The following is a 9,653-nucleotide window of genomic DNA, read 5'->3' as shown; positions in this document are numbered from 1 at the left end:
ATAGAAAACACCAAATATGTTGTCTTTGCAATCTACATGCAGCTCAATAGTAGTTTTAAAATGTATTTGTCATAGTCAAACAGACAATAGGCTTCTGTTTTTGATGCTTTGGCACTGAGTCAGCCTTTGTGATGCCACAGACAGACAACAACCGTGTCACCCAGGGGATCCCAAGATCTCTACGTGTATGACTTCCACGACGAGCCACCCTGAGGAGGTGCTGGATGCCCTGAGAGACTTCTACTCTGAAGGTCTCTTCACGGACACCGCCCTGCAGTGCTCTTCCGGTCACTGGTCACAAGGTGGCACTGTGTGCTTGCAGCTCATATGTTCACTGCGGACATGATGGAGAGGACCAATAGCCTCGTCAGGTGTGTATGAGTATCTTTTGTGCAAATGTGTATGGATGAGCACTTAGGGCAATGTTAAATGCATCAATAAGAAATATGAATTCATGGCAAAATAATAACAGCACAGACAGCAGTATACTGGTTCATATTGTGGCTCACAGCATCATGAACACATAGCTGGCATTTAGTTACAGTGCGAGGACATCCTGCAACTTTAATGATTTAGTGATTTAAAGGCTGTCATTCAAGTGGACAACCTTGGTTCATGTCCCGTGTTGCTCATATTGGCAAACATCTGCTGAGCTGTACGGTCTTTTAGAGAGACAATGAAGCCCTGCCACCTCCAGCAGTGCTGCTCACCAGCTCTCCCTGACCTCTGACCTCCCTGTACAAGAGGGGGGAAGGAGAAAAGAGAGGAAAGACTCTTCAAGGGATCAATAAATTATCACAAAAACCATTGAAGCCAACGTGATATAGCCAGGGTCTTGTTTTCTGCCCGACCAGATGGTAATAGTTGACAGGGGAGCTGGTTATTGAAGGGAAATGGCTGCAAGTAACCACTGTGGTCATTTTTCTCCCATATTGCCCCCCATGATGAAATTATTGGGAAGAATGTGGATGACCTGATTAGTCCTTAATGGACTTCAGCTGCACTTGGGGGAATAGTCAATATCTCAACCTTTCCAACTGAATATTTATATATGGTTTCAGTTATTGTCTGTGTTAAAACAAGGTGATACCTTTGGCAAGTTTTGCTCTCGCTCTCACACAGGCCATACTGATATGGAAGTGTGCTGGAGACTTCCACATCGCATTTCTTTAAAGCTGTGTTTTTTAATCCTCGGGGCCCCCTGCCCTGCAACACACCTCATTCAAATGAATGGGTCGTTATCAGGCTTCAGCAGAGCTTGATGACGAGTTCATTTGAATTTGAATCAGGTGTGTTGGAGCAAAGAAACATCTAAAACATGTAGTGCAGGGGGCCCTGAGGACCAGTGGCCCATTGCACCTGCTAGGTTCATCTTAACTACTCTGGTGTGACGGCCAAACCAACCAAACATTGTGACAGAAAATGACGTTTTCACTGCTGCTAATCAGTCAAAGCTCTATTCTTAATGCATTGTTTATTACTGTGTTGTCTCTCATGCCCAGTAGTCTTTGAAAAGGCCTACGGCTGATTGTAAATTCAATTTAATACCCTTAATCAACAAACAACAACAGTGAGGAATGTGAATGTAAAATAATGATGCTCTATTATTGGGCAGATGAAGTTGTAACCTAAGCTACATTTGCAAACTGTCATAAATTATTAGCTAGTTGATAATTAGAAAGTTATCTAACCCCATACATTTGCTTGCCAACACTATAACGTTGGTGTCTAATGTCAAATTTAGACGCAAAACAGCTACTAAAATCTGCTCCTCCCATCCCATCTTTCAAAATGATTGAAACTGTTGGTAACTTGATGGTAGATTTTTACACCTACTGAGGGCCAGATGTAAGATTGAAGTTGTAACTTACTACCTACATTGGAACCATTTTAGTTAGTACATCCCTTAAAATGTTAGTAGTACGTAAAAATTGGAAATGACATTCATACTAGGCTACATTTGAACTTGCGCATAGCTGGTGCAACGAATTGCAGGACTGTAGAATACTGGTTTAAAGAGTATCCTAACTATCTACCTATCTATTTCTTCTTTTCTATTTCTACTTTGCACTGAGCATCTGGAACAAAAACAATTTCCCCCCCAGGGATTAATAAAGTATTCTAATTCACATTCCCTGAAAATCTTGTCTTTGCTGACCTCCAGTGGTTTGTTTTTCACCCTGCTGCTGTGAAGGGGCACATGCAATCTGAAAATGGTATGCGCCATTTTGCTAGAGTTTCTGGGATGATTAAGAAGTTTCCTCAAAACGTTTTGTGACAGTGTGCAACAGGCCTTGAGGTACATTGCGAGGGTTTATATAAACCCTACCAAATCACAAAGGCAGACTGGACGATGTGCTTGGGGCACTAGCGTTTACGTTTAAATAAAAGTTTTGCTACATGCTGAAGTATACTCAGGGACCCTGTGACTAGGGTTGCCACCTTCCAAGCTGCAAAATAGAGGACACCCCCAGCAGTGGGGGCGTCGCTCTGGCAGGGGTGCCACTCAACAGGGGCCCAACCACTACTGGCCCAAGGGTGGGGTGGAGCGCCAGTTGTGGTAAATCATAATGTACAACTGTGTTAACACTAGGATGACAGATTTTTAATGAAATAATTAATAATAATAATAATAATAATAATAATTTAATTGCCATATTACAGTAAACAGTATGAATTTTATAGTATTTTTTAATTTATTCTTTCCTTCTTTCTGTCTTTGTTGTTTTTTGATGAAATCATGAATGATACTATCAATATTACATGTCTATTGACAATATATTGATGTTGTATTGATGATATATTTCCCAGGCCATAGTGTGAACACAGATTTGGCTAAAATAATTGTCAGCTGCCTGTCTTATGTACTGAAAAGTAGTCACACAATCCAAAAGTGAAACCACACAGAAATAGCCTTAGATCTTAGATAGGCTATTTACATACATCTGAGAAACACTATTGTAGGTAGATTTATTTTTAACATTTTATACTGCTGATTCATTAATACTGAAGGATGCAATTTTCCAGATTGATAAAGCATTACTTAATAATGTATAATAATTGTGTATTTTCTTCACATTAAGGGCAGCACATTTATATTGATTCATATTTAAATCAATCAGTGTTTATGCATCACATAACCTATTATTGAGGCCAGTCCACGTTAGGGCAGCCCACCTTAGGGACTGAGATTTAACCAGGACATCAGTCCCTTGTATGTGATGTGATTCATTTATTTGCAAGTAAAGACAGCCAGAAATTAAATATAATCTGAACAGAACGTGATGTCCCACCATAGAAGTGATTAAGAAGCTTACAGTTTGAGCCTCAGGAGATGCTTGGGATACGAAGAACTGTGAGACTGCTGTTTGGTTTTTGTCTGTCCCTATACTGCGGGAAAGCCAAGAATTTGAATCTTCCCACTAACATTTGTATTTCTGCATCCATTTTCGTTTGAGTGGTGCACGGGGCGGAGTATCGGGGGCAGCCCGATGCAATAAAATGTCCTTGGGGCAGCTGCAGACATGTCCCCACTGGAGACAGCCAGTGGGGACTCTCTCACCCTATCACTGATGATCTCTCATTCCTCATGCCTAAAACTAACCAACCAAACCAACCTATGAGTAGGCGGGTGGTAACTTTAAGAAGCTAAATCTGGGTCAGATGATGCTGCGTTCAAGGCAACTTGGAAATACGGGACAAATCGCAGCCCGTATTGAATCAAAACAGGGCGCAACATTTAAGTGTAAAATACAGGACGATTCCGTATTTTACGAGACGTGTGGCAACCCTACCTGTGACATCACTGTTGGGTGGGTGTGGCCACAAGTTCAACAGAGCAGACAACAGAGGTGACAGACGCTTGAAACTTTCAACCAGGGAGGGCAGCATAACACTGTTTTTCAGCCTGACGTCAAGTTACCCTTCGAGTTGCATGTTGGATCATAATGTCACAAAATCATGCTTGTTTGTTCACGTCTTCAAATCAGATTTAAGGTGAGGTCAGAGAAACTTTCCTCAGCTTTCCAGTCTGCAACCATGCACACACTACAGCATTCTGCACAGGGAAGCCCAAACATCTCAAGTCGCAATAAGAAAAACACATTTTTGAGTCGAGGGAGACTTTAACATAAACATCACTTCGGGAAAAAAAACATCCTGAGGTAAAAATCTGATCCCTGCAGCAGGTACCAGGCTACCTGTGGCAGAAATGACTGTCTGGAATGTTAAGGAGTCAAAGTTATGCTGAATGCATGAGGCTATCCAAAATAAGTTATGGCATGAAAAAATAAAGCGCGAGACTCCCCTTGATTTAGTATTCTTTATATCAAGACCACCACTTGTATAGCTATTGAAGTCATTTTAATACCTTAGGGACAATAAATTGAATGAAAAAGTTTTTCCAAATAAAGTAAGACATTTAGGCGATGTATATATGGTGATAATGTGTGTATTACAGGGCTTTTAGACAAAGTATAGTTCACACTGAATTAGACATCATATTTATCATATGCTGTTGTAATTGGCCAATGGTAGATCTTCCTTCCATGCACTTGCTGCTACATTGCCTGCTGGTATCTCTTCTGAAGTCCCTATTTATCCCATTAAAAATGATACAGTCAAATGACAGTGAGGAAAGGGTAAACTTCCCCTTATCTTGGTAATCCTTAGAATGGCCCCTCTACATTTCATAACTCCTCTCCTCTCCTCTCCTCTCCTCTCCTCTCCTCTCCTCTCCTCTCCTCTCCTCTCCTCTCCTCTCCTCTCCTCTCCTCTCCTCTCCTCTCCTCTCAGGCTGCCGGCCCTGGAGATGGAGGTCTTATCAGTGTTGGTAGACTATATTTACTCCTCCAGACTCACCATAACCCAGCTGAACATGGGGAGTTTGCTGAAGGCTGCTGACCTGCTGCAGTTTGGGGCGGTGAAGAGGGCCTGCAAGGTCTTCCTGGTGCGTCTGCTGGATGTGTGGACAACTGCTTGGGCATGCTGCCGTTCTCTCAGCTCCACATCCTGGAGAAGGAAGCCCGCAGGCTGCTTGCAGGCAGGTCAGAGATCAGTTCTTTGTATTTAGCGATTTCTTTTTCAGCGTCTAAATTGTAAATGGGAACAAAGACAAAATGAAAGCGGAGTAGTACTTTTCTCACTAATAGTTCTCCACTGTGCTGTGATTCAGTCATTAAGGTGAGGCTCTTAGGAAATTTCTCACATGAACAGAAGAAACCAGACAAAAGGATATGATAAACTACTCTCCTCTATGATTGATTTTTTTCACTATAAGCTATGATTGCCAAAGTCACTCTATTCTCTATAAAAGATTCCAAAGTAATTTAATTTCAGGTGGGCTGACTCTGAACACTTTGATGCAGGTTTCAGGAGGTGATCAAGGAAGAGGAATTTCTAGAACTGGATCTTGACAGCCTGAGGACAGTCCTCCTGGCAGAGGAAAAAACAGGAAGTAGTGGCAGAGGCAGTGGGCAGGTGGCTGGACCATGACCCTCTACTCCGAACAAAACATCTTTCCTTTCAGCAAAATGACTTTGACAGCCTCCTTTCTACATTCACCCTAACACCTGTGTTCAAACAGCCCTCCATGACGGTCACTAGGATGAAATCCAGCTCCACCGTAATAGTTATTGGGGGCTACCATTGGCGTCCTTTGTCTGAGGTTCAGCGCTTGGACCTGTCCAGTGGGGAGTGGATGCAGGGTGAAGACATGCCCGATCACTCCAAGGAGAGCTATGCAGTGACCTTACTGGGCTGTACCATTTATGTGAGCAGGGGATACAGAACCAACAGCACTGAGGTGTTGGATACAGTGTGGGAGTACAACATTGATTCTGACTACTGGACTGAAGGGCAGCCCATGTTGACTGCCAGGTACGTTGATCAAATATAATGTCAGATGTGCTTTTGATTGACACCATTCTTTAAGGGATGGGATTAGGCACCGGGTTTCTGGGCATGAGTCTTAAATTGAAGCTGCTTTAATCAATATTTCATATAAAATGGATCAAATAACTTTTTGTAATGTGAAAGGGGTTGCTGAAAGTGATGACCCCACAGAGGATTATCACCCAACTCTGTATCTAGGATCTGTTACTCATACTCTTCTTGGATAGTTTTTTTTAGTGTCTCAACAATACTAAACAAACAAAAAAAGTACCAATGATGGAGATAGACCCCTGTCAGAATGTTACATACTATATTATTATAGCCAGTTGAGGTGGAGCTGATATGAAATACTTTTTATAATGCTAGGTTTTAAAATTTGGAATATTCAAAGTAAATATGGACAAAGGCTCTCAGATAAAATCCATCGAGTCAAAAGTAGCTTTTCAGTCTGAAATGTAATGTATAAAGTGGTATAAAATGGGAATTCTCAGGGGAAATGGAAATAATCTTTTGGTAGTACTTCAAAACTGTTTTGTTGTTTTCTTTAAGTATATGTACCTCCACCACTGCATTACTGATCATATATCTGAATTTATAAGGCTCACAACACACAATGCAAAAGTTTGGGCTTATTTCTATTTTAGCAATACTGTTTGAACTTGGTATGAACTTGGTTTATAAAATATAAAATAATGTTGAGAAAACCTCCTGCAGGTACTACCACTGTTCCATGGCCTGTTGTGTCTGTGTGCATGTTATGGGAGGCTACAAAAGAGGTTCAGCACTACCACAGACTGAAGTGTTTGATCCACTGAGGAGGGAGGTGGACGGCTGTAGCTGATATGGTGCAAGGTGTGTTTCAAGTATGTCACACATAAAACAGCATGTTTTACATCTGTGTATTGTGTTGCTTTATGTAGATTTCATAATTTGTTGTAATGGTAAATGTACTTGCATTTATATGACGCCTTTCAAATTGCTTTCGGCTCAGGCATCCAGTGTGAATGATCTAACCTGTTAACATTGACGCCGAAATGAAAAGCGAGAGGTAGCGCCACGTAGCGGCGCTGCACATGCATCCAGTGTGTCTAGTCTGCAAGTCTTGTTGGGATCCAGATGAAGTTTTTCATTGTGGATTTCAAAACAGACTCAGTTCCACAGAATTCCCCAGTCTTAACAACTAGGTGCAAAGACTGCCAAGAGACCCAGCTTTGAGATACTATTGGTCAGGGTGACAGACCTCTCACTGACAAGGAGTCAAAACTCCAGCTCCTTCCTTTGTTGTTGTTTCTTCTCCACTCTCTTCTCCCACTGGGCTGCCCCTAGTTCTCTTCTCCTGGATTCTTCTGGGCCCAACAGCTTCTTAGAGCTGCCAGCTGCAGTTCAAGAAGGCCCAGAACTTCTCCCTACGGTAGCGACACAAGGTCCAGCTAGTATTCCAGCTCAGTTAGCACCAGCAGCTGCGACGCTAAGCTTGTCAGCTAACTCCACAAGCCAAGGAACACGAAGCAAGTTAACACCAAGCTGCTATCCCTGCAAAGGAAAGGAGCAACCAGTTTCCTCCATCCACCTTCTTCATCAGACATTGCACACCAAGAAGAGCACTGTTCAACATTGGGATTACAACATTGGGATTACAACCCATTCTTCTGCTTGGCTCATCATCTTAGGAACCACCAGCACCTTTTTTTCAAAGACTGGTAACGTTAAACTGGGCCAAGATAGCACACAGCATAGCATAGCACAGCTAAGAACATGACTTTTTTTAAAAATTTCGGTTGATGTAATGCACATGTGTTCAATATATGTGTCTATTCACTGTTTGAGTGTTATTGTGATTGCTGTGTAGTCAGGTTATTGGTAGTTTGCTTTGCTACACAGCTTATTTGACGTTAGTTGAATTATGCTTCACACAGACTCAGGAGCTTTAATAATTATTATAATTATTTATAATTATTTGAGGGCTGGCTAACTACAGCAGCTAATGATTGATTTTCCATTGTGCAGCACTGTGTTTCCAAATCGGCATCATCTTCTACACAGCAAATAAACAAAATTATTACATGTACCACTATCACTAAAGGTGGATCAGAAATAGACACACAAAGAATTGACACACAGAGAAAGAGAGTAGGAGAGAGAGAAGGAAAGAGAGCCATTGCTAACTGCTAGGTAGCTAGCAGAACTGAATAGTGTCTAACTAAGCAACTGTGGGATTAGTGTTGCTAAAAGAGAGAGGGGTCTAGTGCCTGAGCTAAACAAAAGTATGTTTCAATGTATAGCAGGGAATTTGTTGCTGTTCTGAAGAAAAAACAAAAAATGAGGCATTATGTTTAGTGCAGCACATGAGCACCAGTACCAAATTGCAAATGTTCAGTTGATGAGCATTTACAGATTGTCACACATCACAACCAAGACCATGGTGAAGCTCTTGATTGACTGTTTATCTTAGGTTAGCATAAAGACGTAAGACAGAAGAAAAGAGCTAGCTAAGAATTGGTCTAATACTTAATAATTACTAATAATTACTAATTACTCAGCTATAGAGGTGCTGGAAGAAAGGTTTTATTACCTTTGGACGGAGTCAGAATGTAATTGTCATAGCCTACAAAGCTAAGCTAACTGGATGCTGACTCTAGCCATATTATCATGTATATCATATTATGTTTGGATGTACAGTATATGACATTAGAGTGCTATCAATCTTCTCGTGTATCTTATAAAGTGAATAATCCTTGTCAGATTATTCCTATTAATCAACATGATCCTGTCTCTTTTTACAGGGGTAGGGAACGCCTCAGCTACTGTGTTGGCAAGCAACATCTATGAAGCCAGTGGTAATTATGGCTTCAAGGGCAGCTGTAGCTACAACAAGATCCAGAGATACAAAGTGGACATAGACCAGTGGAGTATCCTAACCACTTGACCCCATCCAGGTAGTTCTGAATACAAAATCTAATTAAAATAAGTTAACAAGTTCTCAAGGGTAAAACGACACCTGATCCTGATTGTACATTCAGAATGACGGAACACCGAAATTAGTTTCCAAGTTATCCTGTATAATTCAGTTAATCTATATTTACATACAAATGCTCGGATTGAAACCCGGTTCTTGTCATGTCGCTGCTCCCTGCAGAGTATGGGATGTGCCTGGTGTCTTTCAACAGCAGCCTGTACCTGGTAGGGGGCCAGACCACCCTCGCTGAACGCTTCGACCCAGACACAGAGGAATGGATCCTGCTTGCCAGCATGGAGGAGAGGTGGATAGAGTGCGGGGCGGTGGCCATGCTGGGCTGTGTGTACGTCACTGGGGGCTATTCCTGCTTCAAAGGGACCTATCTGCAGAGCATGGAGAAATATGACCCTCACACAGATACATGGGACTTAGTCAGAGATTTGCCCGAAGCAGCTCGCTTGCATGGCTGTATCTGTGTTTATGATGGCACGTAGTGTGAAAAGACAGAGGTGAGCCATCATCAGCTCCTCTTGGAACAATTGTAGTGCCAATTGGGTAAACTGGTTTAACAGCTCCCTGCCAAGCCGTGATGTACCAGCTGGTTTAAGTTTTATTGTGTTGTATGTGGTTCTCCCAGGGTTTGTCTCCTGAACTGCCTCCTCTTTGAACGTAAGATTGTTTCTATCCCTAGAATAGCTCCTCCAACAAGGCCAATGTGCTTTTCAGGGTCTGGCTACTAGGTGTCCTTAAGCAAGTAACTCCCAATCAATTTATAGTTTGATCTATTCTGAAAAGGAGTCAGTGT

At 41.9% G+C, this 9,653-nt stretch overlaps 1 pseudogene; it reads left to right on the top strand.

Annotated features, from left to right (window-relative positions):
* The first annotated feature begins 187 nt into the window (after nt 1-187).
* LOC140994816 (kelch-like protein 23) lies at nt 188-9,342 on the top strand (annotated as a pseudogene).
* Nucleotides 9,343-9,653: the final 311 nt, after the last annotated feature.

The sequence above is a fragment of the Pagrus major genome, chromosome 4 (assembly GCF_040436345.1).
Source record: "Pagrus major chromosome 4, Pma_NU_1.0".
Taxonomy (NCBI): Eukaryota; Metazoa; Chordata; class Actinopteri; order Spariformes; family Sparidae; genus Pagrus; species Pagrus major.
This window is presented reverse-complemented; position numbering and strand designations above follow the sequence as displayed.